Source organism: Ipomoea nil, unplaced genomic scaffold, assembly GCF_001879475.1.
Source record: "Ipomoea nil cultivar Tokyo-kokei standard unplaced genomic scaffold, Asagao_1.1 scaffold1286, whole genome shotgun sequence".
NCBI lineage: Eukaryota > Viridiplantae > Streptophyta > Magnoliopsida > Solanales > Convolvulaceae > Ipomoea > Ipomoea nil.
In genome coordinates this window covers 1,768,116-1,784,678 of record NW_017617714.1, presented here as the reverse complement: position 1 = coordinate 1,784,678, position 16,563 = coordinate 1,768,116, and the positions used below count along the sequence as shown (strand labels likewise).

The window sequence follows — 16,563 nt, the reverse complement described above, 5'->3', positions numbered from 1 at the left end:
GATATATAAATAAAATGCTATCTAATATACTTTACTCTCTACGCAACCTCAAAAAATATTAAGCCTTCATTGGATAGAGTTACTATTTATAAGATAGCAATCACTACAGGAAATTATGGAATTTTCGACCACCTGAAAATGATCTTAAATTAAGTCGAAAGCCTTGTTCCGACCACTTTTGGTATCCGGAAAAACCTTTATTGCTATTTTCGACCACTTTTTGTTTTCAATTTGATTTAAGATCACTTTCGGGTGGTCGGAAATTGCATAATTTCCAACAGTGAATTATATGCCTGTTAATCCTTTTAGGTTAGGGTATTAACCAGATTGAATTTACCTAATATCTATTAGAAAAAATTGTGATTATATCAATTTTGATCATGCTCATTGGTAAGGCACTAAGGCAAAATATCAAATTGATTCGGACGCATGTTTATCTATGGTAGTTTATTTGAACTTTGTAAAAGACAACAAACAAAAAAGAGGTCATGTCAAATTTCATAAGAGAGAAAAGAATATCCGTTTAAAAAATAAAAAACAAAAGACAAACTAACAATTACACAACTGTTAAATCCCGTTAATCTTTTTATTGTTGAAATTTTTAGCATAAAATGATATTTAAGTGGTTATTTTGTGGTACAAACATACGTGGGGTCCACTTTCGATTTGAGTAAGTGGATTCAGGTTCTTCGCATTGAGACGAAGAGATTGATATATTGTACGTTTAAAACGAGTAATGGGCGAGTGTGAAAATGATTCGCAAAGTAGACCCATTTGAGTTGAAAAATGAAAGTGGAAAGACTTTGTAAAAGCACTTGTCTCACATTGGTTTGGGAAGTGGATTTGCACCAATATATACAAGAGCTTTTCAAAGACATGTTGAATTGTATAGCATGGAGCTCTCACTTACGCGCAGGGTGTGCAAATCAAATATCATGTTGGACTCGTGTACGTCAGCACCTTTGACATGAATGTTGTCTGGAAAATTGGCTGGTTCGGTTTGATCGAATGGTTGACCATTAGTAACCTTCATGCAACTATTGGGTATTGCTCGAACTACTCTTAACCAAATTAATGGTTGACCATTAGTAACCTTCATGCAACTATTGGGTATTGCTCGAACTACTCTTAACCAAATTAATGGTTGACTATTCGTAACGTTCAGACAACTATTCGTGGGTACTGCTCGAACTACTCTTTGGAGTACCGTTCTGAAAGTGTTAATTCTGATTCGTAGGAATTAATTCCAATTTATATTTTAAGAATTAACGGTAGTAACAGATGTGTTTAACTCCAAATTAAGTTGTCAGTTACGAAGGTTACAAAGCTGAAATTATTTCAGTTGTTAATGTCATGGATTAATGCTATTTATTTCTTCATCTCATATAAATACTTGGTGTTCTAGTTTCCTGGGTTTTTTCGTTTGAGTGCTCAAACGTTAAACCGTAATATGTTTTATCCTAGGAGACTGGCGCTACAACGCTTCTAGCACCATCGGGAGGTAACGAATAAGTTTTAAGGAAAGTGTGAGTACACAGGACTCGAGTTTTTCTTTTCTTTTCTTCTCGTTGGGTTTAAACCTCATGTTTTGAAAACTCTTTTTCTCGTCTTTATATATACATTTTATATTTATTGTCTTGGTTTCGTACCTAATTGTAATGAAATTAATTTTCTTAAAAATTAAATCTTTTTGTGCTAGTTCACTAGTTTATAGTTGTGATTATTTTTATAAAATTATAAATCACATTATTTTTGAATTTTATATATATATATATATATATATATATATATATATATATATATATATATATATATATATATATATATATATATATATATATATATATATATATATTTGAAATTATTATTTTGATGTACCGATTTATTCACCACCCACTTAGGTTTACCTGGGAATTGGAATCATTGAATTGAAGGGATTCCTCCTGTCTGACAATAATGGGATATTGAGCATAGCATAGCCTTTATTCTCTTCAATAGTACTAAGAATAATAAACTATTTCCTTTCAGAAAAAAAAAATAAAGAATAATAAACTATTTCAGGGTAACATAAATAAATAGACAAATAAATAAATAAATAAATAAATAAAGAAGCATCATTATATTCTTTTCTTTGGAAGAAAGGAATTATTGAAGCCAATCATGAGTCCGACATGACAATTCACCTTCATATGAAACTAACATACAATTGGCATCACGTCAATTCAACTCCCTCATATGAAACTAAAACACACAACAAAGAAAGATCTTTTATTATTATTATTATTATTATTATTATTATTATTATTATTATTATTATTATTATTATTATTATTATTATTATTATTATTATTATTATTATTATGATGTATTACAGTGTTACAATTGATAATACAAAATAGCTTGAGGGGTAGGGTTCACTATTCAAACTATGATAGAGAAAATTGATTAAAGTACAATATAGACAATGTGAGGCCGAAGTACAAAGAGGATTAGGAGGTTGAAATTTTGAGAATATAATAGCTCCGATATGTGTAATATAGTTAGTGTGGGTAGTACAAGTATTGAAATGAGATGTGAAATGGTATTTATCCTTGACCAAGTGAGTGTTATGAATTTATGATGATGTCTCGCAAGTAGCTTGGTGTGACGCTCTCTAGTTAGTTGTGAATTTATCAAGCCATGCACCAGACGATATGTTAAGGAGTTGAAAACTATGGTAGGTTATAAATATATGTCTTGCAAGTCTATGTTAGTCATTTGTCTTGCAATATGCCTAGACAAGTTGCTCAACTCACGTCTTAACTTGCTAAGCTTTGGACTTTGCTTTCTAGAAAGCTAATGTGTTGATATTCGAAAAAACTAACGATATAAGACATATTTTTCTGTTTGTTTGATTAATTTAGCTAGCTAATAACTTTATCAATATTATTGTGGTTTATTATTATTATTTAAAAAAAAAAAAGAATTAAACTTTTCACTTAGAATTGTCTCTCCCTCAGCTCATATTTAATTACATCAATATTTGAGTTACAATTATGTATCCTTAACTAACTAACATATCAACATTCAATAATTAGAAATGTTAAACCATTAACACAATCTATAATATATAACTTATTAATTACAATAAATTTTAAAAAGAATAACTAATATATCCCACTCATAATTACTTCCAATAAAAATTAATCTCTAACTTTATGATTTTTCGACTTGACAAGATTTTCATCAACACATACTAAAAAAAAAAAAAAAAAAAAAAAAAAAAAAAAAAAAAAACTATAATACCTAGAGATTTAAAAGAAATGCTTCCCATGGTTGGTATATTATGAAGTTTTGGTGGCAAATTTATCCCAAAACCATCAGGAATGTTCTTAAAAGCGTTGAAAATATTTAACTTTATATCTCTCTTGTTTTGCTGAGTTTTTCCCTTAAGATTAAAAAAAAAATAGCATAAGAGAAAAGAAATTTATAAAGAAATGATTGAATTGATGGAAAGATTGGCAACCTTTCAAGTGTTTGAAAAAGAGTTTGATTATATATTGGTGTCTTGTAAAGGTAGAGTTGTGTGGAAGGTTGTATTACTTTTTCATGGCACCAACAAACCTGCACCTACACAATCAATATAATGCCTACCACCTCATTTGTTGGAAACAGCCTATTATAGGTAATTATTAGCCTTGAGAAAATTGTGACAACTTGTGATGATTATTGGACCATCTCCTTCTTATGTTCAAAATGCTATTTCAACTTTATTATTATTATTATTATTATTATTATTATTATTATTATTATTATTATTATTATTATTTTTATTATTATTATTATTATTATTATTATTATTATTATTATTATTATTATTATTATTATTATTATTATTATTATTATTATTATTATTATTATTATTATTATCATCATCAAAGTAATATATAATTTACAAAAATCAAAATCTTATACATTTGTGAAATAACGATTTTCATAAATATTAATTAAATAAAATTGATTTAAGTACTTAGTTATTTCATATATAATTAAAAATTGTTCAATTAAACCGGTGTACTATAAAATTGATCAATTTATCTTATTTATTATTAAAAGTGACACAATTAAGTAAAATTATTAATGCATTTAGTTAAATTGTTAGATATACTAATGTGACTAGATTACATAGAGGTTGTTGCTACCAAATCACTAATTAATAATATGTTAATATAAAATTATTTAACATATCATGTCATTAATAAGAATTGAACCCATGACATTTGAATAATAAAAATAATAATAATAATAATAATAATAATAGTAATAATAATAATAATACTAATAATTCAAATCCAACTATAGTAATTTTTAAAAATATTAATATAAGAAATGAAACATCACAAAAATAATTTTATCAATTATAGAAAAATTAAATCACATTCTGCCTAAATTTCAAAAACAAAAATAATATAATTAATTAATACTAACATCCCATGCTAATTAATTTATATTAGTTAATAGTATATGATTTTAATTATATTCTTTTTATCTTTACAATTTTAGTAGTATGTGATTTAGTTTTTATAATCAAGCAAAATATTTTTTTGACATTTGATTAAATTGTCAAATTGTTAGTTAGCTTACTGGATATAATTGAAATAAAAATATGATGTTATTATATTTTTTTAGGGAACGGTAAATTAAATATACTGCTAACATATTAGATTGAAAACACACCCAGTGGGATTTGAACCCACAATCACTTGATTAGAAGTCAAGCGCCTTATCCATTAGGCCATGGGCACCTCATTTATTTAATCATGGGCGCTTACTAATTATTCTAATTGTGACACCCCGTAAATCCAAACACTAATCGAGGATTAATTGAAGAATTAATCCAAGTCTCTTTGCTAATCTATTGCTAAAAATCCTGAAATTTAATAGTTGAGGGACTATATCTTGACTAGTCACTTAAGTCAAACGATTGTACCTTGTGGTCCTTGAGTTGTGCCCTTGTTCCCTTGTCTTTCCAACATTAGTAAGGGTAGGAATGTCTTTGTACCTAAGAATTGTGATTCAAGCTAACCTAGCAAGACTCTCTCATTTCATTCACTCTTCAACCTAAAACTCAAAAACTCTAGCCTCTCTCTAAAATGATTTAGCTTCTTCTCCAAGCTAGAAATTGAGCATCCAAGTCTTGCAAGATTTTCTCCCAAGATTCCTACTTTCTTCATCTTGAGCATAGGGAAGGGTAAGATCCTTGGCTTTTTGGTGTTTCTAACCTCCTTTTAGGTGTCTTTTTCTAAAGTTAGGATCATTGTTGTGTTTTGTTATGTGTAAGAAGTTGGTGTGGAAGAGGAGCTCTAAGAAAGGCTTTTGAGGGTGAAAAGAGGAAGTTGTTAGGCTACAAAGGTAACACATTCTTTACAAAACCTATTTTCTTACTTATATGATGATTCTTGGCTTCTACTTGTGATTCTTGTGTTGATTTGTGAGATTTGATGCATTGTCTTGTGGTGATGCATGTTTAGAGCTTGTTCTTAGGGTTCTTGAATGCCATTGCTTGGCTATTTCTTGGGTTCAAGTCATATTGTTGTTGTGTGTGAGATTTTGGGTGTTTTGGACTTGAATTTGGCCTTATTGTTGAAAATCCCCGAAGGGATATTTTGTGTACAGGGTGTGTACCTGCGGGCGAAACGGCGGGCAGAGGCCTACCCGCCGCCCAACCCGCGGGGAACCGGTGTCCTTGGGTGTATGTACCCGCGGGCAGAACTGTGGGTGGAGGTCCACCCGTGGCCCCACCCACGGGGAAAGTTGTTGGTTGATGTCGGGGATTTGTTCCCCGTGATTCTTTTGTCTCGGTATTGATGTTTTGACCTCCCGTTATTGTTTTAATGGGCTATTTATGAGTTTTCTTGATGTTTCGTATATCTAGAACGGTATGTTAGGAATCCATGTAGGATTTGGTGTCTTGAATCGTGCTAAGGGTCCAACTTTGTAATTCGTTGGGCTAATGTGAGTCTTGAACGTTCTTTGGAACTAATTTTGGTTTACCCGTTTGATAAGCATGCTAGTTTGATGTTGATATGCTGGTGTGTGTGGTTTGTTCCTTCGTAATGAGATTGCTAACTTGTGTTGACAATCATTTGGTTTTGGATTGGAATCCTTTGTTGTTGAGTATGGTATCATGTCTTTATTGTGATCTCTTGATTGATTCATATGATATGATCGTATGTAAATCGTTGTACCTTTGTTGATACTTGATTAAGACTATTGTTGAGTCTTAGTCTTCTTGGTAATGATGATGACCTTGTGTGACTATGATTGAGATTGGTGGCTCGTTATTTGAGCTTTGCTCATATGTAGGTGGTTGTGTGAATGAAATTAATGGTACCCTTGTGTACTGAGAGATCGGTGGTAATGTGGGTGGTTGTAGGTGGGGGGGACGACAGTCCCCAGAGGCATAAGGTTGGACTCAGAAGTACAGGGTGGCACTAGGAGGTAATGGTTGGAACCGAAATAAGGTCGGGGGTAGCCATAAGGTTGGAACTATGATACTTGTGACATGAAGTTGTCACCATGTGAATGTGTTTTCCTTGCTTATGAGCATGTCTTGATGTATTCTACTTTGTGATCAGTAGGATGCATCCTCCTGAGTTGTGTTGTCTTTTATGTTTGTGGTCTTGTTGATGTCGTGAGGATAATGATCCTCGTTCCTTTTGAGAGTGATTGGTGAGTCTTTGGTGTTGACTTCTCTCTTTGGTTTTAAAATGATATATATTGTATTCCCATTCCAAATGGTTTTGTTTATATCTATCTATATATGATATTTAACGCGTATTGATGGGTTACCAGCAATATTCGCTGACCGGGTGTTATCCCTTGATTCTATAGGTTTTGAGTAGATGATGAGAGCGCTAGATGTGGATCGCTAGATAGAGTAGCTACCATGTTTAGACGTTACCTTTTGTTGGTTTGTGAGCCTAGTTTAGCGGCCTGTGTGCCTAGACGTTTTCTGTTTTGTTGACTTGTTAGTTTTCCCGCCGTGCACCTATGTTTGAGATAGGTGTGGCAAAACACTTACTGATTTTATATAGCTTCCGTTTGCTTTATGTCTTGATGATTAGATGTTTTCCTTTGAATTTCAGTTTTTAAAAATTTTGAAAAATCGGGGGTGTTACACTAATGTTATGGGTTCAAATTCTTGTTAATGACGACATTTTAAAAATTTTATATTAACATATTAATTATTAATTAGTGACTTGAGAGTCATATTATTTCCATTGAATTTAGCAACATCAACATATTAGCAGTTTAACTGATGGTGTTAATAATTTTACTTTAGTGTTTTATTTGTAATACTATAAGAATTAAATTGACCAATTTTATAATATATGTATTGAATTGAATATTTTATAATAATATAAGGAGTAATAGTGCACTTAAACAAATAAAATCTCGTTATATAATATGGACTAGAAAATTTAATACACAAAGTTATTTATGTAGTATTTGTCTATTGTAGTATGTATATGCAGTTATGCACATCAACTTTTGAAGTCTTGAAACCAATCGAGAGTAGACAATCTTGAAGGCGTTTGAACCATGCACATGGTGCTTGCTTCAAATCATATAGAGACTTTTGTAGTTTGTAGACAAGAGTAGGAAACTTGTTGTCAAAATACCCTTGTGGTTGTTTTATGTAAACATTCTCACTTAGACAACAATTGAGGAAGGCATTGTGAACATTAAGCTGTATGATAGACCAATCTTTTGTTATAGTAATAAATAAGAGAAGTCTTACTATAGTTGGTTTGATGACCGGACTGAAAGTGTCAAAATAATCTTCTACTTCAACCTAATTGAATCCTTTTGCAACAAGTTTGACTTTGTATCGTTCAATTGTACCATTAGCTTTTCTTTTGATTTGAACAACTCATTTGCATCCAATGACGTTCATATCTCGTTCACGTAAAACCAACTTCCAAGTGTTGTGTTGTAGGAGAGCATCGAATTCTTCGTCTAGTGCTACTCGCCATTCGAGGCTCTTTACAAGTTGGGAGTGGAAAGTGAGTTCGTAGTCATCTACACATGCAATTAGAGCTTTGTTACATGTGGAGTCACGAGTCATGTGTCATAGGACCGTAGGATATGCGTTGAGTCGAGGGTGGTGGTCGACGTTGTTCGGGCCTAGAGGGAACAATTGGAGGAGGGTTGGGAGCGAAATCTGCTGGGAGAGTGGGTTTACGTCGACATAATCATTGGCGTGCCACAGCCATGTCCCTCTCTGGATTAGTTACACGACCGTGACATGGGAACAACATGGGCGTGTCGATCTCTTGGCATCCTATTCTACTTAGTACTTTGACGACCACTTATGATATCGCATCCGGAGTCGAAGTAGAAACCTATGGAGGAGTTTTAGCTACAAAAAGGAAAACATTCTCATCAAATCGGACATGGATCGGAGAATAATAATAATTTTTCTATTATTTAGATTCAAGCAAAGATATCCTCTAAATGAGTTCGGGTTCCTAAAGAAGACAGAAGAAACAGAACGATACTCTATTTTGTGTTTATTGTAGGGACGGAGATAGAAAAAACATAAACAACCAAACACACAGAGGAAGGAGTAGTTGGAGTTGTTGTGTTGATGATTTCATAGGGACTCAAATTCTTTAAGGTTGCAGAAGGCATACGATTAATTAGAAATACTGCAATTTCATAGGCATAAACCCAAAATCTGGTAGGGACATAAGCTTGAGCAAGTAAGTTGATAAGTTCATATTTACTTGCATTTTACCCCATATTTAATCCTATTTTCAAGCTCCAAAATGTAGATATCATGTTAAAATAGCTCTTATTTTATTTGTTTGTGCATATAGGTACTGTATCTCTCACATGAAGCTAAAAAAAAAAAAAAAGCCAATTGGAAGGTATTGGAGTCAGATGAAGCATTTTGAATGCATTTGGTGTCAAAGTGAGCCAAGGAGAAGCTAATGAGATGGATAAAATCTTCCAAAAGAGCCAATGAATGATGTTTTCAATTGTCTTGGTCATTTGGACAAATCAAGGCAAAAGTGGAGCAAAAGATCAAGACATTGCAATTCTCACACAACATGTCAACGTCTTAGTATTTCTACCATATATTAGGATATGAATGTCCAATAAAGTTATTTTTGCACCATTGGAAATAAAAGTCAAAGAGCTACAGCTTTCATGTAGACCATCAAGCTTCAGTTTGAAGTTAAAGTGGTGAAAAACATCAAGGAAGTCATTCTGCTAGAGAATTGCACAGGAGAGGAGTACCACATAGGCACCCTCACAGTTGTAAAGGAGTCCGAGCACCACTACTCTCCAAAGTGGTTTTATTTTTCTTTTGCACATGGGTGGGTACATGCCCATGTCCTTACCCGTGTGAGTGTCCCATGTTCACTATTTAAGCATGTTCTCGAACCCTAGCTTCTCTCTTTCATTTAATTTCATATTTTAGGGTTAGATTAGGCTTAGATTTAGGTTTCTAAACTAAGGATTCATGCTTGGATTTCAAGGCTTTACCATCCATTTCAATAGACAGCTCTATTTCCCTTTTGTCTCTTTGTTTTGCAATTTTTATGCTTTACACTTGTGTTTTTGTTTTCTTTATGCTATTGAATCATGGCAATTAGTTTATGGGATTAGATTAGGGATTTATTGCGGTTGATTCTATTTATGTGATTATTGCATAAGGGGTAGAACTCTAATCTTGGGTTCATATGTTTGTGAATGATTGTGATTGAATCTTATTAATGCTTGGTGTACAATATTCATTAGCATGTATTTAGAGAGTTCCTTGTCGCAACAAAATTTAGGTGAAGAACTCAAGTCGTTCCTTGCACAACCTAATTTCTCTCTCTACGAAAGTAGGAGAAGATTTGGGAGGCCTTGAAGCTTTGTGAGCTTGGGGTTGATGCATCACGAAAGTGGGGCAATCCCTTGTTCTAATCCTTGTTGCATTGACCACGAAAGTGGCAATTGGAATTCCTTCGTGCATTCCCTCTTGATCCCTTGATTATTTGTTCTCCTTTATCCCATAAGCTATTTAGCATCTAGAATGTGATATTTCTTAACTTGAGCCTTATCTTTTCTTATTGTGTTTATTTTATATTTTAGGTATGTTAATTAGTGTTGATTTGTCTATCCATGGTTATGAGTGTTGATGGATCTCAGCGCTGTACTATAGCTGTACTATGCTGACTTCCTAGGGGGTCACCCAATTTTATATTTTAGGTGTGTTAATTAGTGTTGATTTGTCTATCCATGTTTATGAGTGTTGATGGATCTCAGCGCTGCACTATACTGACTTCCTAGGGGGTCACCCATCCCGTAACTGCTGTAAGTCAAGCACACTTAACCACAGGGTTCTTTGGCTATCTGGTTACCATATCCTACTTAAAACCAATTGGTGATAAGTAGGTTGAAATTAACCATTTAACCACATCCCTCCATGGTAAGCCACGTCTCGAATTGAGTAGGGCTAAACTCGGCCAACCTGGCAGACGCCCAACAATCCTCCTCCCAGCACCTGCTGCAACCTTTGAACACCAAGCCTAGTTGCGCAGCATGTATGACTTGGTCCTTAGCCTACGCGCGCATCATCCCCCTCCTGGGACTGGACTTGCAAGTCTACACTTTCCTCCTAACTTGGTGTCTCCATCTCAATGCATTCATCCATAACCTCATCATCATCATTTTCAAGGTCCTCACCATCCTTCTTATTCTTCTCAACCTCATGACCTTCATTTGGCTAAAGCAACTCTTCTAGAACATCTCTATTAAATGAATCTTGAAGTGACTCTTGAATTGTCAAATCTTGCCATTGAGTCGTCCTGTGATCAATTTGAGCCTGTATCTCCATTAATTGAGATGCCAATTGCATTAACTCGTTAGTCTGTATGGACTTCATCTCAATTGTTGGGTCAAGTGGTTGGCATTCTTGTTGAAACTCTTGGTATTGAGGCCCTTGAACTCGCCCTAGATATTTGTAATTGGGATCCAAGATAAAGTAATTTTCTGCCTCATGAGGTCCACCACATATCATGCACCATAAGGGTTGTGGAGTAGGTGGTGTGCATCTTTGATAAGTGGCTTGACTCATGTTGGCACAAAATCCTTGAGTAGGTTGTTGATGAATATGGTTGGTGGGGTTGAGCATGTAACAATTTTCCACAAAGTAATTCCCACCACAAAATGAGCACCATTGGGGTTGTGATATGAATGTTTGAGAAGAGCTTTCTTGAAAATATCCTTGTCTTGAGTTGACAAAATTTGAGAAAGGGGATTGTTGTTCCATTCCTCCATATTCTTGATTCGTATTCCAACTCATCTCATAACCCCTGGGAAGGAAGGTAAAATGGTGGCATTGTTCCTTGAAATCCATATACATCCATAAACTAAAAAAAATTGTTAATAAAAATAAAAAGCAAATAAATTTAAAAAATAATGGATTAGACTCCTAGAATAAAACTTTCACTAATGTTAATACTAAAACCACTTCCCCGGCAACGATGCCAATTTGATTGTAGTATATTTGCAAATAAATAATACCCGGAGTATCGGGTAATCAATCAACAGGGAAGTGGTTGTATTAAGCACTAGCTACTAAATTATTCTTTGAAGCTAATTCTAACAATTGATTTGGATGATTGCATAAAATAAATAAAATAAAACAAAGCAATGATTCAGAGTTTTGAAAGCAAATTAGAGAGATTGAGATTCCTGGGATTCAAGTGTTTAATCCCCTAGTGCCTAACCTAATGTAATATTAAATCTGGGTTCATACGAGTGTGAGGATGCAAAGTGGTATAGAGCTACTCTCGCAGTCACTAACACTGGTCAAGCCTTCTTTCCAATGGCGCAAGAATCACCTGAATCGGACATTCCTAGGCTGAGATATGGTCTAAAAACCGAACTGTCGCCAATCTGTGCGAAAACTTTTACTGATGAAACTTCACTGGAAATTTTTGATGTGTCGAGTTTGACGCTGCATATCAGATTGTAACCCTTCGAGTCTTCTTTCTAATGTCGCAAGAATCACCTTAATCGGACATTCCTAGCATGAGATATGATCAAAATACTAAGCTGTCGTCGAATTCAGCGGGAATAACAACTCTTTGCTCTTTTGGTCCACTTTTCCCTTGTTTGGTTCTTGTGATCAAATCCATTGAAAACACCACTCTTTGGCTCTATTTCAAGCATTTTAGCCACCTCCTTAGCTTCACATTGACTTTGTTTTGGCTACAAACTCGTCCTAGAATTTCTCTTGCTTTTGCACTTTACCTATAATGATTCCGAAACAGTAACAAACAACGTAAAACATTCAAATCAAGTGTATAGCCATATCTTAATGATAAAACAAAGGATTATGCAATTAAATTACCAAATTCATGAACTTAAACCTAACAAATACACTCAAACTAATACTAGAAATATGCACAATTATACTCACATCATCATGGAATCCCCTTAGTGCAAAGATTGCAACTAACTAAGGAGACTCAGAGAACGTGTCCGAGAGGAGAACCCAAACGCAGCTTCAATAGCTTGCCACAAGGCCCGGGACGTGGTATGTCCCACTACAACATACATAACCTCATGAGATAGAGATGATATGAACATGGACAAAATAGAATAATCTTGATGGACCCAATCTTGAGCCGCAAGATTGGCTACCATAGGACATCCATCTGGAGCCTGAATGAAAGAAGTTGGACACGGTAACATGCCATCAACGTATCCACTAAGATTTTGTCTGTGAAGAAATAGAACAAGTTGGGTTTTCCAGAATAAATAATTTGAAGAGGTAAGTTTAATGGATATAAAGTAGGTGTGAAGAGCTAAGTTTAATGAATATAAAGTGGTGGAGTATCTGTAGAGTATTTATCGGGGTTGGGGATGGGGAGGAAATATTCGAGATGGTGCGAGAGGAAGATGCAGAGTTACCAGTGGCAGTGGTGGTGGTAGGGTTGGTAGACATGGATTGTTAGGTCTTCTGATATGAGATGCGAACAATAATTCTTAGCAAAATTTTATTATCGAACAATCCAATTTATAAAGTACAAGAAAATATATATTTATAAGAATACAAAGAGTCCTAGTCAAATCAAAATTGATAAAAGGTAGATTCACAATAACACATGGAGAGAGAGAAGAAATTCTAGTGTAACTAGAATACAAAGTCATAATAGAATTACCTTGTTGGTGTTTGATGGCCACATTCATTGACATGCTTAGGAGGAGATTCAATTGCAACAAGAGTTGAATTGGTCAATTAGTGACGTTTCAGTACTAGGAGTGGTTCGCCATGAGAATGGGACACTCATAAGCCCAATCACAATATAGATGTCTCGAGAGTGCCATCTAATTTTTGATTCTTATGTACATTCCCATCATTGCCCTATGTTAGACTCTTGCTCTTTTAACTCTATGGATAGATAGGATCAATCCCTTAGTCAAGCCCCCTTTTTGTCATAATTTCATCAATTTCAGTGTTCCAAGCACTTCCGTTGTTCAATAGAATTGCAAGCATTTCACTCCACACTATGAGCTTGACTTCTTGTGGATTCACCCATCTTAGTGTCTAGGAACTCATAATTGCATGATAATCACACCAATCCTAATCTTTGAGAACGATAGTATCCCTTACACATACCAAATTGTACACCAGTTACTTATACCACTAACATGTTTTTAATTTCAATTAAGAACTAATGTTAAATTAACGATCAAATGAAAAAAATATGAACAGTAAAATTGGAAAGAAAATGTAAAGAAACAACACAAACAACACAAAGAACAATCACTTGATACATGTTATACGACCAACACAATTTTCATTCCACTTAAGGACTAACGTTTTTTGTTTTCATTAAATTTTAGAGATTCATTTTCCATTAAAAGTTTGCATTCTTTTCAAATTATTTAAAAAAAAAAATTAATAAGAATTGAACCCATGACATTGGAATAATAACAACAATAACAATAATAATAATTCAAATCCAACTATAGTAATTTATTAAAATATTAATATAAGAAATGAAACATCACAAAAACAATTTTATTAATTATACAAAAATTAAACCACATACTACCTAAATTGCAAAAATAAAACTAATATAATTAATTAATACTAACTTCCAATGCTAATTAATTTATATATTTAATAGTATATGATTTTAATTATATTATTATTTTTATCTTTACAATTTTAGTAGTATGTGATTTAGTTTTTATAATTAAGAAAAATATTTTTTTGAAATTTTAATAACATTTTCAAATTGTTAAATTTTGATTAAACACACCCAGTGGGACTCAAACCCACAATCACTTGATTAGAAGTCAAGCGCCTTATCCATTAGGCCATGGGCGCCTAATCCATTAAGTTATGGGATAGCGCTTACTAATTATTCTAATGTTATGAGTTCAAATTCTTGTTAATGATGACATTTTAAAAAATTTATATTAACATATTATTAATTAGTGACTTGAGTGTCATATTATTTCCATTGAATTTAGCTACATCAACATATTTAATAGTTCAATTGATGATGTTAATAATTTTACTTTAGTGTTTTATTTGAAATAGTATAAGAATTAAATTGGCCAATTTTATAATACATGTACTGAATTGAATATTTTATAATAATATAAGGAGTAATAGTGCACTTAAACAAATAAAATCTCGTTATATAATATAGACTAGAAAATTTAATACACAAATTTGTTTATGTAGTATTTGTCTTTTGTACTATGTATATGCACATCAATGTTTGAAGCCTTGAAACCAACCGAGAGTAGACAATCTTGAAGGGGTTTGAACCATGCACATGGTCTTGCTTCAAATCATATAGAGACTTTTGTAGTTTGTAGACGAGTAGGAAACTTGTTGTCAATATACCCTTGTGGTTGCTCTATGTAAACATCTCACTTAGACAACAATTGAGGAAGACATTCTGAACATAAAGTTGTATGATAGACCAATCTTTTGTTATAGTAATAAACTAGTAAATTACCGTGCGATGCACGGATAAAATTATTTTATTATATATTTAAATAATAAAATTAAATATGAAGTTATAAATAACTCTAATATTTGAAGTTATAAATTTGTAAGAGAAGTCTTATTGTAGTTGGTTTGATGATCGGACTGAAATTGTCAAAATAATCTTCTACTTCAACCTAATTGATTCCATTTGCAACAAGTTTGGCTTTATATCGTTCAATTGTACCATCAGCTGTTCTTTTGATTTGAAAAACTCATTTGCTTCCAATGACGTTCGTATCTCGTTCATGTGGAACCAATTTCCAAGGGTTGATGTGAAGGAGAGCATTGAATTCTTCGTCCGTTGTTACTCGCCATTCAAGGCTCTTTACATGTTGGGAGTGGAAAGTGGGTTCAGAGTTTATCTACACATACTATTAGAGCTTTGTTACATGTGGAGTCACGAGTCATGTTTCATATGATTTTAGGATATGTACGTTGAGTCGGGGTGGTGGTCAACGTTGTTCGGGCCTAGAAGGAACAATTAGAGGAGGGTTGGGAGTGAAATCTGCTAGGGGAGGGGGTTCACGTTGACACAATCGTGTCATGTGCGTGTCACAGCCATGTCCCTCTCTGATTGGTTACACATTCGTGACATAGGGTAATGGGGACAACATGGCCGTGTCGATCTCTTGGCATCCTATTCTGCTTGGTACGTTGACGATCGCATATGATATCGCATCCGGAGTTGAAGTAGAAACCGATGGAGGAGTATTAGCTGCAAAAGGGAAAACATTTTCATCAAATCATATATGGCGAATAGTAATAATATTTCTAGTATTTAGATTCAAGAAAAGATATCCTCTAAATGAGTCTAGTTTCCCAATGAAGACAAATGAAGCAGAACGATACTCTATTTTGTGTTTATTGTAGAGACGGAGATATGAAAAACATACACAATCAAACACACGGAGGAAGGAGTAGTTGGGAGTTGTTGTGTTGATGATATCATAGGGACTCAAATTGTTTAATGTTGCAGAAGGCATACGATTAATTAGAAATACTACAATTTCGTAGGCATAAACCCAAAATCTCGTAGGGACAAGCTTGAGCAAGTAAGGCGATAAGTTCATATTTACTTGCATTTTATCCCACATTTAATCTTATTTTCAAGCTCCAAAATGTAGATATCATGTTAAAATTGCTCTTATTTTATTTGTTTGTGCATATAGGTACAGTATCTCTCACTTCCAGCAAAAAAAAAAAAAAGCATAATTATGGCAACTCCGAGGCGCGTCATTTTGTAACTGTCTTGTCAATCGCTACGTCCCTCACCCAACCGTCTGATAGAATACACGTGTCACGATCTGGCCGGCCGGCCATACTTATAAATAGCCATTCCCTTCTACTCACTCCCCTTCCGCACTTCTCTTCTTCCAATACTTCCGGCGAAATCCCTTCTTCCCCTTCACTCTTTCATCGGCAACCGTCACTCATCCCTTTTCTAGAGTCAGTTCCAATTCTCCTCCGGTCGTCACCCCTCCTTTCCATCAAGGTTAGCCCTC

General features: G+C 33.8%; 2 non-coding genes across 2 annotated transcripts; both read right to left on the bottom strand.

Moving 5' to 3' along the window:
* Positions 1 to 4,711: 4,711 nt before the first annotated feature.
* On the bottom strand, positions 4,712 to 4,784 carry TRNAR-UCU. Its single transcript has one exon. It is a non-coding gene; the product is annotated as a tRNA-Arg (tRNA).
* A 9,529-nt stretch (positions 4,785 to 14,313) lies between these two features.
* TRNAR-UCU lies at positions 14,314 to 14,386 on the bottom strand. Its single transcript has one exon. It is a non-coding gene; the product is annotated as a tRNA-Arg (tRNA).
* Between the last annotated feature and the right edge of the window lie 2,177 nt (positions 14,387 to 16,563).